This window comes from Homalodisca vitripennis, chromosome 2 (assembly GCF_021130785.1).
Source record: "Homalodisca vitripennis isolate AUS2020 chromosome 2, UT_GWSS_2.1, whole genome shotgun sequence".
NCBI classification, from domain to species: domain Eukaryota; kingdom Metazoa; phylum Arthropoda; class Insecta; order Hemiptera; family Cicadellidae; genus Homalodisca; species Homalodisca vitripennis.
In genome coordinates this window covers 229,403,926-229,422,561 of record NC_060208.1, presented here as the reverse complement: position 1 = coordinate 229,422,561, position 18,636 = coordinate 229,403,926, and positions in this window count along the sequence as shown.

Below are 18,636 nucleotides of genomic sequence, written 5' to 3'. Positions count from 1 at the left end.
CTGTGTAAGGCAAATAAAAAGGATTTTACAAAAGTTACTCTATTATTTATTGGAAAACATTAGCAAGACAGACAGTTTATCACTACAGTTCAAATAATAAATACATACCTATAATTTAACAATTATATATTAATAAAACTCATTAAATAAGATTATAAATTAATCTAGCTGTACCCTGTAAGAGTCTCCTATATATTACATTAACACTTGGTTACACAGGGAAGATTACAGATAACCGCCCTTTGACAATGTTGGCGACAATCAGCCTATTGTTTAGTAACCAGTCTCACGTCTCTTAAGATGTACTTAAGTGGTTAACATAAGATGAGTGTGTCATGTAGATTAATTCAGATAGACTGATCTGGTAAATTACATGCCTGTTTCATATTGACTCAAAACCATCCAGAGTTAGCTGTACTGATATTTAGACGTGATATGGTTATGATGATTACTGAGGGCTATTATATATTCAAGAAAAGGTTTTAGGGTATTTTATACTGACATTAGTACCTCTGACACCATTAATAGCACAAAAAGAGGTAGTTGAGTTGGAAAGGACCACTGTTACTAGTTTTCTTTAAACTTTTCACTATAGATAACTTATTAACTAACTATATAGAACTCAGCGTTGCCTTTGCTATTTGCTATTGCTATATTTAGTAAAAAATCAGTAATCCAAATATACATTAGGTTGAAAAGAAAATCATTCATGTATTACAATTGCTATATAGGTTCAGTGATTGAAGCTCATAATAAAAGTTTTAGAAATTCAAATCCACGATGATTGACTAAGTTCTAAACTAGCGCAACCAGATAATGTAAATCTCAGCTTCGCAAATAATTCTAGTTCTTCCAGGCTGTGTAAATCTCCTTCTGGTAAACTTTTTTGTTTTTTATTATGAATAACCCAACTGTGAAACGTTGTTGGTTTGAAATGAATTAAATTAGTGTGCACATAATGAGTCTTAGGGAACAATAGAAAAAGGAATACAGTTTGTCAACCAACTGTAACAACAATACAAACAATTGGAAAACAATAACAGACGTTTCAAAAAAAAGTTTGAGCAAATGGCTTTGAAAAAGTTTTCTTTATAATCCAGCAGTTTTATGTTTAGAGTCATGTTTACAAACAGCTTTGCTAATCTTCATTATTATGGTTTCCACAAAAATATATTACGCATACAAACTGTGTTTTTTTTTTTAACTTATAAAAATACTTTTGATAGTAATCTCTCCCAACGTGTTGAATTATTATGTAAAAAAGGAATTTGTATAAGAAAATATGGAATATAAACTAATTGAAAAAATAAAATAAACCAATAAACTTTAAAATTATTTTATATTTATATCCTTTAACATTAAATATACATGTATATATATATATATATATATATATATATATATATATATATATATTTATGTACCAATACAAATGAATATGAATATTTACATACATATTATAAGCAAGAGAATGGTTTAGCTATGGGATACACTTATCAGGCCTCCTAGTACACATATACACGAATTTAGAGAAAATAAATTATTAGAGTCAATCTTTATAACAACAGATTAATATACTGAATAAAATACGTTGATGACATTCTATGCTTATTTGACAACCAAGATAATTTATAGTTAACTTAAATTCTCTTTAGGTTACAATTAAATTTACAATTCGTAAAGAGTAAATAAACATTTAGGCTATAGTGTTGTTTCGAAAGAAATATGGTATACTCATTCATAGAAAATCTACTCAAACTGATTGAATAAACCCTAAATATTCAAATCACCCATGAGAACACAAAATGGTTACGTTTTATTCAACTATACATGAGCTTGAAAGTTCCTATGAATGAACAAAATACAACGAAGAAAGCAAATAATGAAATATTTGGCATAAAAAATTATTTAAACCCTAAAATACCAGGCACATTATTTAAAATAAACATAAAAATAAAAATAAGAAAGAATAAAAGTTTAAAAAGGGAAACTATAGAGTTTGTGTTCTGTACAAAACACAACTCTATGTACCAATCAAAAAAACATTCAGTACATCAAAATTTAAATTGATCCACAAAACTATGTACAACAGTTTCAAATTAGTTCAAAATTTACAAAATTTGAAAACAGCATGGACCAATTGAAAAATCAAGATTGTTAAAATTAAAATGTAGTGAACGTTACAGATATTTATTAGGTTAAATCAGTCGAAATTTTAAATTAAGATTTTAAGAACATATTTGAACTCTAAGTGCAACTAATTAATCTGATACAAAACTAAATTTTACCAAACATTAAACAACATCAAACCATTCGTACAAAACGTTAGATATAAGTAATTTTGAATCAAAAGTTAAAAATTAATGCAAATGTAGTATTAAAACCTGTATTTAACCATTTATTGTCGTCAAAATTTATTGAATGTTATGCAAATCAGAAATGAAAACCCCATGTAAGAAACAGTGTGAAGCCTTAAAAATTCTTATTGCATTATACCAATTAATTAAACATAGTTTACTCCAACATTTGTATTACTCTTTTTGTTTATTGTATTTAATATTATATTGAGTGGTTATTACTACTAATATGATCAATATCATAGGCTTAATCCCGTAAATATTTAGTAATTAAATATAACATTTTTAATGGCTACTTTATTTTATTAAATGTTATAACTATTATATTATCATAGTATATCTATTTATTTGGTGAATTAACAGCAACTTAATGTATATGATAATATATATATATATATATATACATATGTATATGATAATTATATATATATATACATATGTGTGTTACCGATTATTTATATTATATAAATGCGTCAAAACACAATGAAATAACACATACACAATAACACAAAACACAATTAGGTTAGCACAGGGATAACACAAACACATATCGCAGACTGAATAGGCAAACAGACACATTGACATATATTTTGAATGCTGTAAATGCTACACATGGGTGAAATAAATTAACACAGTTATTTATTTATTGATAATCATCTAAAATGAACTTTAATAATTAGAGCAAAATTCATCCTAGATTTTGCACGTGCATTGCAGTTGCAGAAATAAACACTGGTAGTGGCGGAACAAGGAACAAGGAACGCCTGATGGGATGGGGTATTTATTCTTGTCTCATACCGATTGGAATTGGGTAAGGACATCGACTGCTTCTGAATATAAATCATACAACCCAATCACACTATATGACCAGTGCAAATTTGTTAGTTAGGAACATGAACTTAATTTTAAGAGTTAAGAGACCGGTTTTATCAGTGGTAATAATTTGAAATGTAAAGATAAAATAAAACAAACCTGTATGCTGTTACTCGTGCTTGTAAACTTTAACAAAGTAATGAATGCCAATTTTGATACGTAATTTAATAAATAGATTGTATGGTTTAGTTAAGATAGTTTAATTTGGACCCCGCTGATAAGTGTTGTACTTAGCGGGGCCATTGAAATGTAAGCTTTTGGAAATAAACCAATTCAATTCAATATATATATATATATATATATATATATATATATATATATATATTATATATATATATATATTATTATGGTGCTGAAAACATTATATATATATATCTATATATATATATATATATATATATATATATATATATATATATAATGTTTTCAGCACCATAATAAAAAAAAACAAGTAAATAAAATTACATGTTTCAATGTATGAAACTTTCAGATGGACAAATATGGAACTGATTTATTTTTAGTGCTTAAAAATGCTAAAACAATACATTTATAAATAAAGTAAAAGTGAGCATTATTTACCGAACACAGCTGTTTAATTTATATGATGGTTTCATTATAGGATATAACGTGAAAAAATTGTTCAGGTATTCCAGATGCTTGGTCTACAATAATCTTGAACGATAGAAGTAGCCTCAATACTTCACGGTCCTCCAGCCCCTGTACATTTTACACACAAGAAGAGCACGTACACACCCCATTATGTAAGCACGTAATGTTACATGTAACGAATGTTGACAGTAGGGTAGCTAGATACAAGGCAACGCTCTTACTGAGCAATAGGTTCTCTGTGACTATTCTTGATAATGGCTTCCATTCTGCTATCTCCAAAACATTCACTGTTTCTACCCGGACATTTTTATTGCTAAACCCTCTTCATGTTACTGCAATATTATGCAAGTTCAACGGTGGTGACGTATCACGCATATTTAGAATTTTGAAGTATTTGATGATATACATAATGTGACGTATATAAGCGATACCGAACACATACCAGCTATTATAACTAATACCAATAACATTACAAATGCGAAAGCGACAATTTTTTGTTCGTGTTGCTTTCATGCGTAAGTTAAGTTAAACGGATTGCACTGAAATGTTTCTTGGACATTATTAGGGTCTCTGGTGTGAATATAGGAGGATTATTATTTGAAAAATCCCTCCGAGCTAAGCCAAATTGGTCTCTAAAGTTGTGAAATATTAACCGGAAAAGTCTGTAAAATGTAATAAACTATTTTATATAAAGCATTGTTCATAACAGCACGATCATGTTTTAGTAAATTTAACTGTAATTTTCAATTGGTTTACATTTATAATGTGACATCATAGAGTAAGCTTGATAGTAACAACACCTCTTATTTCAAAACTTTCTGTAACCGCTGTTACGCAGGGAGTAAGAAACTTTTCCAGATCATGAATTTAAAATGTTCAGTAAATACGAGTATTATACTTTTAACTGAAAATTTTAACCAAATATTAAGTATTAGGTATAAAATATAGTTTAACCATTACAATAAAAGGAGACTGTTATAACACCCTGTAAAAAACTTAGTTATCTTTTGACAGTAGTTTTTAGAGGTCTGTCTCTCTCTCTCTCTGTGTGTGTGTGTGTGTGTGTGTGTGTGTGTGTGTGTGTGTGTGTGTGTGTGTGTGTGTGTGTGTGTGTGTGTGTGTGTGTGTGTGTGTGTGTACACACACATAAACACACACACACATACACAATCTTGATCAGGAAACAAAAAGATCTACTACAGAACAAAAAATACTAAGAACAGATTAGTTTGATATAGCAAAAAAATTTACTTATTGATATAATTTCTCGATCGTTGCAACAAAGCAAACTCTATATTGGCATCGAGAATACAAGTTATTGAACCCTGCAGTGTTGATACATTTGCAAAGCCTAACTGCTAGTATTTATATGAAATAAAAATGTATTAATATAAAACACTACCGATATATATATATATATTTCAGTTCAAACTAAAGATTTATATTAGGTTTATGTAGCTGATGTTTTATGGTACGTAAACACACTTAATATTATAAATAATCTAATAGCACATGTTCAAAATTATTATGTAAGAACAATAAGGTTTAATCGAATAATGAACATAACTTGCCGTGTAATAGTGGTTAGTAAAATTTATATAGCGTACATTTATATAGCGTAGTATTAAAATTATTTGCTAGACTACAAATAATATCAATGACAAAAACAATAAATTCGAATAACGACCTTTCAGATGACGACTGGAACTGTGATAAGACAAAGACAATAAAGTGATGGTGCGCTTGTCAAAAGTCGGTTTATTAGGCAATAAAATGAGTGTGACTGATGGCTTTAAATGCGTTTTGTGCAATTTGCTTGATTTGTTTATCCATGAATTTACGAAACATTCTGCCACAGAACTTATTCATTTTTATCTTAGAAAAGAAACTCAATTACAAACCCTCAGACGTACATAAAAATAGAACGGCAAATATGGAACTATATAAAACATTTTATTGTACATGAAAAATATTCCACCCGGCTTAGTCGGAATAAGGAGTTAAATTTTGTTACAGCTAAAATAATTAATTATTTAATTATTTTCAAGGGTCTTATAATGTACTAAATATTTCTAAAACCGTTCGAGATAAAAAACGTTTATAACAAAAAGTTTAAGAAAATATAAGCATATCAGAACAATTTTAGCGTTTTCAGTATGTTCATAAAAACTGAGTTTTGAATGTTTTCAATTTTTAAACGTCTACCAAAATGGAAATAAATTATTAGATAAGTGTGATCAAATGTTTCAGAGGCTGCTGTCATTTATTTTTTCCGCTGTATTATAACGGATAGCTTAACAATGCATTTGGATGTTATTATTTTTATCGCTTTTAAGCTTATAATTTTATTTGAAAAAATGTTTCCATTGATAATTTCTAAGTTAAATAGTAAAAGCCTAATAAACATAATTTAAGCATTCGTTACAAAATTAATCTGTAGTGAACATAATTTATTAAATGAAAACTATGGCAATTAACATAGGTTAATACAAAAAGAAATTTAGAAATATGTAAGCAATTTAAATAATTTACTTCTTAAATTATTCGTTATCAAGAAAAGCGATTGGCTTAAACCAATCTTAAAAAATATTTTACCAAAATTATTACTAAGCTTTCACAATATTTTAATAGACCATTTTTTAATATACGTTGTGCCAGATTCTTTAAAATCTAATAGGATTCAAATAATAATATGTTATAGAATCTATGAATATGTTTTAAAAACCCAATATAAAAAACTAATTTAATTTGGCAAATATAAAAATAAGAAGTAATTCACCAACTACATCATTATATTAAAAAATGTAGTCGTTTTAGGCCTTGTATGAACAATTATGGCCAGTGCACAAGACTGACAATTTTAATGCATTTAAAATATACAAGCTTAAACGTGTACGAAGTGACAACTACGTATAGATACTCTTGATTTAAAATTTCGCTTTTTGAGTGTGGCTGGACAAATTATAAAATTATATCCACTAAATGGTTCTTATTTTGATTAAATAACAATAGCTTTTCTGTAGTATTTGATAGAAACTAAAACGAAAATAATTACTTTAATAACAGACTCTAAAATTTCATTTATGCCTATCTGTATGATATCTCCAGAAAGAACCGACCTACGCACTTTATTTTTAGCATGAAGCTTTATTTATATATAGGAAATATCGATTTTGATAATGTATGTCACACCATATGATTTGGCTGAGAGTTATTGAAAATTTTATATTGGTCTTATGCACAGCAATTAGAAAATAAGTCATACATAGTAGTTGAATATATTCACCTAAAATTTACGAGAAAATCTCAGAATAAATACATCGTTAAACAACCTGAGTATGATCGTTTGATATTCTAAAAAACGAGTGACAGAATAACACATGAAAGTACTGGCCTAACAATCCACAAGATATATCTAGAAAGATTTTCTATGTAGAAGATTTTGCATTACACTACATTTCTACCTAGGCAAGAGTGAGTTCTGTGATGAAATGAAATGAAAAATGACTTTATTAGAGGCGAAGTTAGGACTATAAAGTCCTCTCTACCACTTAACCTCTGATGGTGGATATGCAGTGGATATACACGGGACCACGGGGCTGAGCGTCATGAAGTCCTATTACTCAGTTGGCTGGCTCAATTTCTCATTAGTCTGATGTAAAGTTTTAATTATTTTCTCATCCGTTTAATTGACTGTCAGTCACTTTAGAAACTTAGCTAGAGACTTTGCATCAACTTTCAGCAAAGCCTGGTACGTGACAGGAGATGTTCCCACTCCAATTTCAATATTGATTATATAAATTAATATCCATTTCAGCTGATCTTAAACACTAAATGAAAATTATTTAAATGGACATTTTTATTTGAAACCAGCATGTACTCGCGATTTCACACGCAATGTTCACAATCAAAGCCCATATCCTTCTTAGTCTAAAGCATTTATGGTGTAACATGATGGAGTCCATAATATACTTCCTAGTGTGAGTAGACTAGTGAATGTAATGAATAGTAGGTATATACTATTTCAGATTTGATGGATAGGAGGATCAGAGTTTGAGGGAAATTGCGACTGAATCTTATATCACGTTTTGAGCGTGTAAGGCCATTTCTGGTTGAATGAATAGGAGAGAGATTTCCGGCGCCACAGCTGAGTTTGCCTTGTCGTCTTGATCGAACAAGTGTATGCATAGGTCCCAGCAACCTAGTTCTGTCAAAAATATGTAGAAATATTGAAGATGGAACTTGTATTGGCTACTTGTTAACTTATTTACATTCAAAACACATAAACCAATATTTAAAACGATTATTTTTGTGAGGCCTTTCGATAGCAAAGGCTATCTTCGTCAGACATATCACAAAAGTAAATACAAAAAGTAAAGTAAGTAGTTTAAACAATACGTCACACAGGACAAATTAAAATCACATACGTATAACTATTATTAAAAATCAAATTTACTTTTTGTATTTACTTTTATGATGTGTCTGACGAAGATAGATAGCCTTGCTATCAAAAAGCCTCACAAAAATTAAAGTTTTAAATATTGGTTTATGTGTTTGAATGTAAATAAGTTGTCAAAAATATATCCTACTTCCAGTCATAGAAATCCACTTCCAGGCTGATGTATTTATGTGGTTACATTTGAATCTGCCATATTGTCCCAATTATTCAGGAAATATATATACAGGTTTTTGGAACTTACCTTGGTCATTAATAGCTTAATTTGAGCCCTTGTAATCTACTTCCGGTCTAAGTTGAGTTTGCTTTGGGAAGATGAAGAAAGAATACCTATTGTCTTCCAGGAAACTTGCCCAATCTGTCTATTTAATACTATTTTACATTAGGGAAATTCTGATTTAAAATAACTCAACACATATCTACTATTGGCTGAGCGATATCGAAGCCAGTCACTCGTGGGGATGGAACAATTTTATTTCTGTCTGTCTGTCTATCTGTCTTGCGCTTCAGCGTCTGTCCACACTTTATCTCAAAAAAGAGCTGACGTATAGACTTAAAGTTTCACATGAGTCTTCCTTTCTATACGCGAAACATTGACTTTGATTATGGTATATGCTTATCATTTGGCTGAGATTTAGCGACTATTTTTACATAAGAGTAACCAAACTCAGTAAAATCCTATCATATGTTAAAATGTGACATTGTTATTCACGGACTAAAAATAAACAATAAAACAAAGGCAATGTCAAATTCGGTGAAAATATTTGATTGCAGTGTGATCTTGCGTTGCAGTACATTCCCTAGCCCACCGAAACTTTGATTATTTGAATTATGCTATATAATCTAACTGAACGAACAGTAACGTGATTATCATGTTGCAAATCATCTCGAGTAACATTTATCTGTAAACTGTTCAGATATTCTTGTCACTTGTTCGTCCCTATAAATTCACCAAGAGCGAGTGAGGGTGGTAGCTAAATTGTATCAACGATCACAAATTGATGGTAAAGTAGAAAGTGGGGTGGAACGCTTCTTGATGTAGTTCTTCTCCCTATAACTCAGACTGCTTCGAACTTTTCATCCATATCTGTGTTTAATACTATTGTTTAGTATAAAAATTTTAGCCTTTTAATCGACAACTACAATTGTTCAACACTTATAACCTTAATGTTAATATGTTTGTTAACATACTCGTATATAACGCTCTTTAATGCAAAAACGACACTGTTTTTTTATTATTAACATTTTTATCTACAATAATTCATCATTTATCCAATGTATAGTGGGCTGAGGACTATTATGAGTTCAGACAACAAATGTTAATAGCAACATTTTTGGTTAACAATTTAAATCAGATACTTCCAAATATGGGATTTATACTCAAATATTTAACAGTTATACCTTTTCAAAAGAGAAAAGTCATAAATGTAACGTTTTATTACTATCAAAAGTATCTTCCCACAAAATGCTCAGCCATAGAATGTAATTATTATATTTTTAGAGATAAGCATCTTTGTTAGCAAGTCCTACACTGTAGACAGGCAGGACCCATGTGTTAGCACACTCACAATATATGTCTCACAAAGATAACAAGCCACAACAGATATTGTGTGTAAATTTATGTGACAGAGTATTGATGTCTGTCAATAAAGTAGTTTATGCTGATTTCTTATTATATAACAAAGTTATAGATAATAGTATCACCGTTATATATAATAAGGGTTTTAGGAAAATATCCGCCGCTGGCTATGTTGAGAAGGTAGAACATAATAAATAACAAATTGTTGTGAAATTAATTATTTTAATTATCAACAAAAATTATAAAACCTATTTCTCCTTATTTTATTATGATGTAACATTAAAGTTTATGGTAATAACAGTTACCAAAATTATAAACTATTTATTATTATACACAAATTAATTTGTGAAATAGTTTTCTTTTGTAAGACGTGAAGAAGCTCGTTAAAAAGCAATTTGCAAGGGCGAGTTAAAGTGGGATATAAAGTTACAGGAGCACGCGGCACTTTTAGTCTCTTGCACCTGCTTCTTTTAAAACAATAATAACATATTACCCCATTACATAGGTGGCTAAAGAACATCTTACCTTCCTTCCATTATCTCAACGTGTTCCTAAGTTTAGTAGAGAGTAATCTGTTTAGTGTTAAACTAAAGAACTACTTAACAACAACTTAAAGTATAAAGTATTTAATATTTTATAAGTAGTGTAAATATAGAAAAACTAAAATACAAAGAAGTTATGACATAAATTATAATTACTAATTAAACTGAAGAGGTTTAATATTTCAACATTGTATTATGTATAAACTATGAGAATTTAAAATATTCCTCATTAATTTCAAACGGAACAATAAGATAATTTATAGTTCTTTTTTCTTTAACACATTTTTCTTTTACAGTCCTGAAATTATAGCACATCTCCGTCAGTTCTAAAATATGTAAAGAAATTAGGACTAAACTAGACCAAGTTAGTGTCGCATAGCAACAAAATGAGGGACATTCTTTTGAAGATCATCGAACAATGCATTTCATGGAAAATTTAAAATATATATAGTGTATATATTTGAAATATATATACAGTTTTAATTTTCTTATATATTTAAGAGAAAATTAAAACTTTTATAAGTACTATTTAATATTTAGAACACAATTACTCAACACCACAATTTAACATATCATAAAGACCCATTAATTTTACAGTATGATTAAAAATCAATTTGGACTGTAACCGGTGAAAATAAAATCGATTGTAGGTAGAGGAGTTTTTTAGATGGGGTCCAATTATTTCAATAGCTCCCTCGTCATCGTTTCTGAGCTCCGAGATGCTTTGATATTTTCTAATTTTATATTTTCACCCAAGAAGAGAGTATGCAGTTATCTCAGTATACATTTTAGCTGTGTTAGGGGAAAGTTCGCATTCAAAGTTCCTCATGGCCTTCAAAATCATAAACAGTTAAATTTAATACCAGCAATATGCACACATTTAACATCATTTATAACATTATACTGATTAGTAAAGCAAAACTAGTTTACTGCAATACATGTGATATTGTCTGCATTGACAATTAACTGCAGTATGCTCAAATGTTGTCGCAATGGTTTAATTTGCAGTCACAGGTCCACTGGGAACTGCACCAGTTTCCAGCGTAGATACCATTCTTGTGATATTTGTACTTGAAATAGTAACATATTTTTGTAATGTAACGTTTACAAAGTTAACTCTATCTAGCCAGGATATACCAAAGTAAAGGAAAGTATTAAATGTAAAGTCTACTTTAAGTGTTGATTAATAAATGCGCAAAAGAGGAAGTAACATTACTAATATAATAATGTATAGGAGATATAATTTGAATAGTGAACATTGGTAAAGCAACCAGTTATTGACCAATAACATCGAGGCAAATTTCGTTGAAAGATAAAATTGATTACATGCATAATAGTACAAAATTTGAAATACACCATCTTTTGAAACCCCTAAACCAAGAAGAAAGAATGATAAATAATCTTTAATTTGAGAATACAAACTTATTCAAACTAGATAGGTACCTATTTATGCCGGTATGACATCAAGAAAATATATATTGTGGATGAATATATCATAAATATATCAGTTATGTTCAAAATAATATACATATTTTCCGTTATGGTTATATTTACGTTTGTTTAAAAAAATGAATTTACTCTAATATTTTACGTTGCTATCCTGGCTCTCCAATGTAAAAGACCAACATAAACATATTCACTAACGCTCAGTAAAATCCCATGAAATGACATGCACCATTATAGAACCCAGTGTTCCTTATATTCTCATAAAGCTTAATGAATCATGCAAAGCGTATAGGTTATAAACATATTCACTAACGCTTAGCAAAATCCCATGAAATGACATGCACCATTATAGAACCCAGTGTTCCTCATATTCTAATAAAGCTTTATGAATCATGCAAAGCGTATTGGTTATAAACATATTCACCAACGCTTAGCAAAATCCCATGAAATGACATGCACTATTATAGAACCCAGTGTTCCTCATATTCTCATAAAGCTTTATGAATCATGCAAAGCGTATAGGTTATAAACATATTCACTAACGCTTAGCAAAATCCCATGAAATGACATGCACTATTATAGAACCCAGTGTTCCTCATATTCTCATAAAGCTTTATGAATCATGCAAAGCGTATAGGTTATAAACATATTCACTAACGCTTAGCAAAATCCCATGAAATGACATGCACTATTATAGAACCCAGTGTTCCTCATATTCTCATAAAGCTTTATGAATCATGCAAAGCGTATAGGTTATAAACATATTCACTAACGCTTAGCAAAATCCCATGAAATGACATGCACTATTATAGAACCCAGTGTTCCTCATATTCTCATAAAGCTTTATGAATCATGCAAAGCGTATAGGTTATAAACATATTCACTAACGCTTAGCAAAATCCCATGAAATGACATGCACTATTATAGAACCCAGTGTTCCTCATATTCTCATAAAGCTTTATGAATCATGCAAAGCATATAGGTTATAAACATATTCACTAACGCTCAGCAAAATCCCATGAAATGACATGCACCATTATAGAACCCAGTGTTCCTCATATTCTCATAAAGCTTTATGAATCATGCAAAGCGTATAGGTTATAAACATATTCACTAACGCTTAGCAAAATCCCATGAAATGACATGCACTATTATAGAACCCAGTGTTCCTCACATTCTCATAAAGCTTTATGAATCATGCAAAGCGTATAGGTTATAAGTCAGTTCGTTTTCAAGGTATTGTGCGACATGTAGACAGATTGGCTGATAGGCAGACAGGCATGAAATATTTCCAGCCCCACGAGTGATAGGCTTAGCTGTAGCTTAGCTATTTGGAAAACTTTAAAAATGTCAACGTTTTTATTTGCTATTTTCCATGATAAACTGTACATTACATTTCGGCTGTTTACTGAATAGTGGAATAAATTAGAGGCTGTTTACTACAAGGCTTATGTAAACTACTTATGTATTATATCTGCAAAAACGAGATTTGTTTTACTTTGACCAGTATGCTGTATAAATATTGATGTAATTTACAGCCATGTTACGAGAGAGATGATTCAATTTGAATAATTGTCATGATAAAATAGAAATTCTGATGTTTTCACTACTTATATAAAGTAATGTTTCATTATAAAACCAGTTTTTTAGATATACTATGATACAATTTAGAAAGGAAATTTTGCTAACTTTAGTAAAACTAAAGTTATTTAGAAACCACTTTACGGAAAGATGCACTTCTGATTAAACATTTTTTGTATAACAATGGTTTACTTCTTGTAACTGGCTATTCAAAAACTTATAAAAGCTCTTAGTAACTACTGATCGTACTACTTATAATACTTGCATTCATAATTGTCCACGTTAGGTTTTTGCTACATATCTATATATAAAATGCGAGGCCATCATTTACAAACTCATTTTCACGCATCACTAATTCATCCCATATCCCAAATTGAAATTTTGAAAACGGATACCGCATGACTTAACTAGAAAACTAAAGTATTATTTAAAGATCAAGCATCTATACTGGTTTAAAAGGGGTTTCTGCTACTATAAGAACTATATTTTGCCGTTTAACTTACAGATTTTAAACACACATTTCTCATTATCTACATAGAGAAAAAATTATCATGCAGATCAACCACCCATAAGGGTTAAATGGGATGACATTCCTAGAAAACTATATTTTTTTCTTTAAACACTCAGCTATCCTAGAAAGGAAAAAACTTGACACACATGTGTTTTATGCCTTCGACAGAATACCGGTCCCCGAATACCTTAAACCTTATCTTAGAGCAGGAAGAGAATTGGACCCAACACGAATCCCTGAGGAACCTAGTCTTATTTCAACTCTCTAGGTTGCGGTTGTATACTAACATAGATTTAAATACGATTTAATACGATTTAAATACGCCTCGTAGATAGGCTCTATTGATTTTGTACTTAGGACACTGTTCAAAAAAACTGTTGGTAAAAATTGTATGCGTTCAAGAAACGAAACTCGCGCAACGCCGTCACGGGACAAATGGCCCAACAGATAACATACAGAGTGTTTATTACTTCAAGTATTTCCCAGAGTGCTGAATGTTTCTTGATTTCCTGTTATAAGATGTGTAATTTACCAGGTATACACTATTCTCTCTCTCTAGTCTTTCCTCTATCCTTTTTGAATATCAATGTGTAGACCTTTAGAATATCAACATTAACTCCTAAGTACTTTTAAATTTTTGCGTGGTAAATTACGTATAAAAGTACAGAAAGGGAGTGAAAATCTTAGTTCTTCAACGTGAGGAGTGCAGTTTATGGTTGTGTACTTGAAACATTTAACGACATTAGGAAAAATCATTATATGAGCCATAGCCTTCATTAAATCAAGGTTGATCTGTTTCAAATAAGTCCGATATAATGCTCAAATATTTATACTTGTATGAGATATACGCCACTAAAAAAACTAAGTAACGATATTGAAAGGAATGATACATCTCGTTTAATTTGAATGGCCACTTGACAATATTTTCTACCAGTAAAGATTTCTATACAGTAATATGACACCAAACTTATAAATATTTTATAAATAACTTAATTTCACATACATATATTAATAAATAGTTCCATTGGGTCAATTTAATTATTTACAAATATGTTGGTTATGAACACGTTTAATGTGTTCTTCAATGTGTAATAATAATAGTAAGGTTAGTAGGACTCAAATGTTAGTAGGGTTTTCAAATCATTTACATTCATATTTTAATAAAAATAACGTTTTTTGACGAATATTCAAATATAGAAAAATATTTATTACAATATGAGGTAGGTGTATAGTGAAAGATTTATTCTTGGATGATCATTATAATGAAAATGAACTTCAAATAACAGTAACTTCTCTTACATTATGAAAGCGAAATTAAAAATATATAAGTAATGGAACAAATAGAACTGCCTTTAAGAATATTTATAATTTTTTTGTGAGATATAATGTATTATCCCACCTTTACTTGAAAAAAGGAGATCTAATTAAATCATCCCTTCGGGACAGTCGAGATGGAAGGTAAAATGAGAGAGCGGAAGTTTCAGATAGATTTAATAATGCATCCTGAAAAATCCGCTTGGAAATGAGCTATTTAACATTTCAATTAATAAAAACTGTTGCTATAGAGAATCTTGAGTTAATTTCTTTTACTAACAGGTATAATGTATTAATCACTTCAATAGGTTTTTCACACGAATAGGTTAAAAAAAATGGTTTAAATCGCTAGTTTTTTATACTTTCGCTCTTAAATTACTTTTTTATATTTTCTTAACATAATTATTGCATTTAGTGTAAAGGACTATATTGTAAAATAAAGACAGTTTACTTAATGTGAAAATATTATAATGTTCTCAATTGGACCTGTTACTATGTCTTGTTCTTGTATTTGTATTGTATTTGTGTATTTGTCCAGCGGTATTGCAAAGCTACTGCACCCTGTACGGAATCACCCTGTATAGCACAATATAACTAGGATATAGAAACATACACGAAAGTGTACCCTTTAAGAGCGCAACTGATTTGAGGATATAATATCGGATAAAGTCATATATTAAGGATGCTAGATATAAATTGTACATGTATTTGTAATTGTTAACAACTCTCCAGTCTTATGACATCGCGCACTTAAGGAAAGGTCCTCCCATTACGTAGAGTCATACCTTCACATATAACGAATGTTGACATAAGTGTAGTCACATGTAAGCAAACGCTCTCACAGAGATAGGTTTTTTTTTTTTTTTTTTTTTTTTTTTTTTTTTTTTTTTTTTTTAACAGAGGGCCAGGTTTCCTAGGCCTGGTAGTTGCCTCTCAGCCATCCGGCTTATTGTGCACCCTCTCCCAGGTTTAAGCTGTATCAAATCCCAGGCCTTTACAAAACCATGAGATCTTCTGAACAATGCCTTCCTGTTCCAACCCCTCTTCCGTATGCATAAGAACACCTAGGGATCTTGAGCGTTTGCTCTGTAATGCCGGACATTCAAATATGACGTGCTTGGCTGTTTCGTCAGCCTCGCCACATTTCCTGCACAGTGTTTCCTGAACTGGAATACCTATTCTGTTCAGGTGACTTCGGAATATCCAATGACCTGTAATAAAAACCAGTCACCTTTCTGATCTCCGTTCTACTCATTCTAAGGGCATCTGCTGCAATGTTCCTTGATGGTCCCTTGAGCATCCCGCTTTGCCTGTACATTCCCCTCAGTGTTTCTCCAATGTTGTAGGTGTTTTGTTAGCCATCCACTTGGTAACTGATCTACGTGCTAAGTTATATGAGACCCCACACGTTGGTTCAGGACCGGTAAGAAGACGGTTGGCTCCCAAGTTAGCGCAAAACCGTCTGCCCCTTCATTTCCTGTGATTCCTCTATGTCCAGGCACCCAAGTTAGAATAACTTTATTGGTTTTTCGCCAGCAATTTCAAGACCTTATGGCATTCCCAGACTGCCTTCGAATTACAGTCATGGTTGGCCAAGGCCTGCAGAGCAGCCCTGCTGTCCCGAGTTAATGTAGATGTTTTTGCCTTTGTAGCCCCTTTCCACATTAACTCTTGCACATTCTGCAAGGGCTGTAACTTCAGCCTGAAAGACAGTTGCCAGTTTACCTAGGCTAAAGCTTAAGTTAACCCTCGGTCTGGCTCCCCAGACCCCTGCCCCAGTACCCTTCAGAGTCTTTGACCCGTCCGTGTACCAGGTTAGAGCCTTCTTCATGTAGTCAGGCTCACCTTTTGACCATTCCTTCCTCTCAACAATGTTGACTTGAAATGGTTTTTCCCAGTCCGTAACCTTTGCCATTCTGTCAGACATCATTTCTAGAATATCCAGTTTGAGAATGTCAACGATCTTGGAGTGCTTACTAGCATGGTGATAATGCCAGTTCCCATTGCACTTCAGTCTGTAGGCAGCCATCCTAGCCTCTCCTATGACGAAATATGTCTAGGGGTGGGAGGTTTAGCACTACTTCCATAGCAGCGGTTGGTGTTCCTCTCATGGCACCCGTTGTCCCCAAGCATGCCAACCGCTGTACCTTTGACAGGTTTTTTGCGGCAGTCACCTGTTGGACTTTTGGCCACCATACCACTGAGCCATAACACCATCATTGGCCTAATGACTCTGGTGTACAGCCAGTGTGACATGTCGGGTCTAAGCCCCCATGTGCATCCTACTGCACGTCTCACCATCATCAATGTAGTCTGAGATCGTCTGATTATGTATTCCATATGACAATTCCAGGTGAGTTTATCATCCAGTTTGACACCTAGATATTTGAACTCCCTGCTTAACTGTATCTGGCCCCCACATAGGACTGGCTGTGTGGATTTCCAGTTTCCTTCTTCTTGTAAATGGTATCATGACGGTCTTCGAAGGATTTACTACAAGTCCTTCTTCGTCACACCATCGCTCCACAATGGCCAGTGCTCTCTGCATCATTTCCAGACACGTTACCATATGCTTACCTCTTATGAGTATAACAACATCATCTGCATAGCCTTGAGCATACATACCCTGTTCATTCAGAGTCCAGAGTAAGTCATCCACAACTATGTTCCACAGGCTTGGTGATAATACACCTCCTTGTGGACATCCTCGCTGCGTTTTGACCTCTCTTGTGATTCCGCACAGAGATGCCTGTGCTCTTCTGCTCTTAAGCATGTTCCTTATCCACCTAACAACAGTTTCCTCCGTACCCCCTGGATGTAAGCTTTAGACACTATAGAGTGAGTACTCGTATTATCAAAAGCTCCTTCTATGTCCAGGAACACTGCTAAAGCTATTTCCTTTTGTTTCAATAGCTTGCTCAATCTTGCCAACCAGACAGTGTAGGGCTGTTTCACAAGATTTTACCTTTCTGATAGGCATGTTGATTTGGATGTAAGGGACGATTGATGAGGACTGTGTCCCTTAAATGCCTATCCAGAACCTTCTCCATGGTCTTGACAAAGAAGGATGTTAGGCTTATTGGTCTATAAGCCTTTGCAACCTCATAGGAGGGTTTGCCTGGCTTCGGGATAAATATAACCCTAGAGGTCTTCCAAGATGAGGGTATGACTCCTGTCGCTAGACTAGTTCTAAACAGTCGTAGGGAGCAGGGGTATCACCAAGTCCCCACTCTCCTGCAGTAAAGCGGGAAAAATGCCATCGGTACCTGGTGATTTGAACGGCTTAAAAGACTCCAAGGCCCGTTTTATCCCTAAGTAGTTGATGACAGTCTTTGCACAGTTCCAGTCCACCTTAGACGAGCTATCTC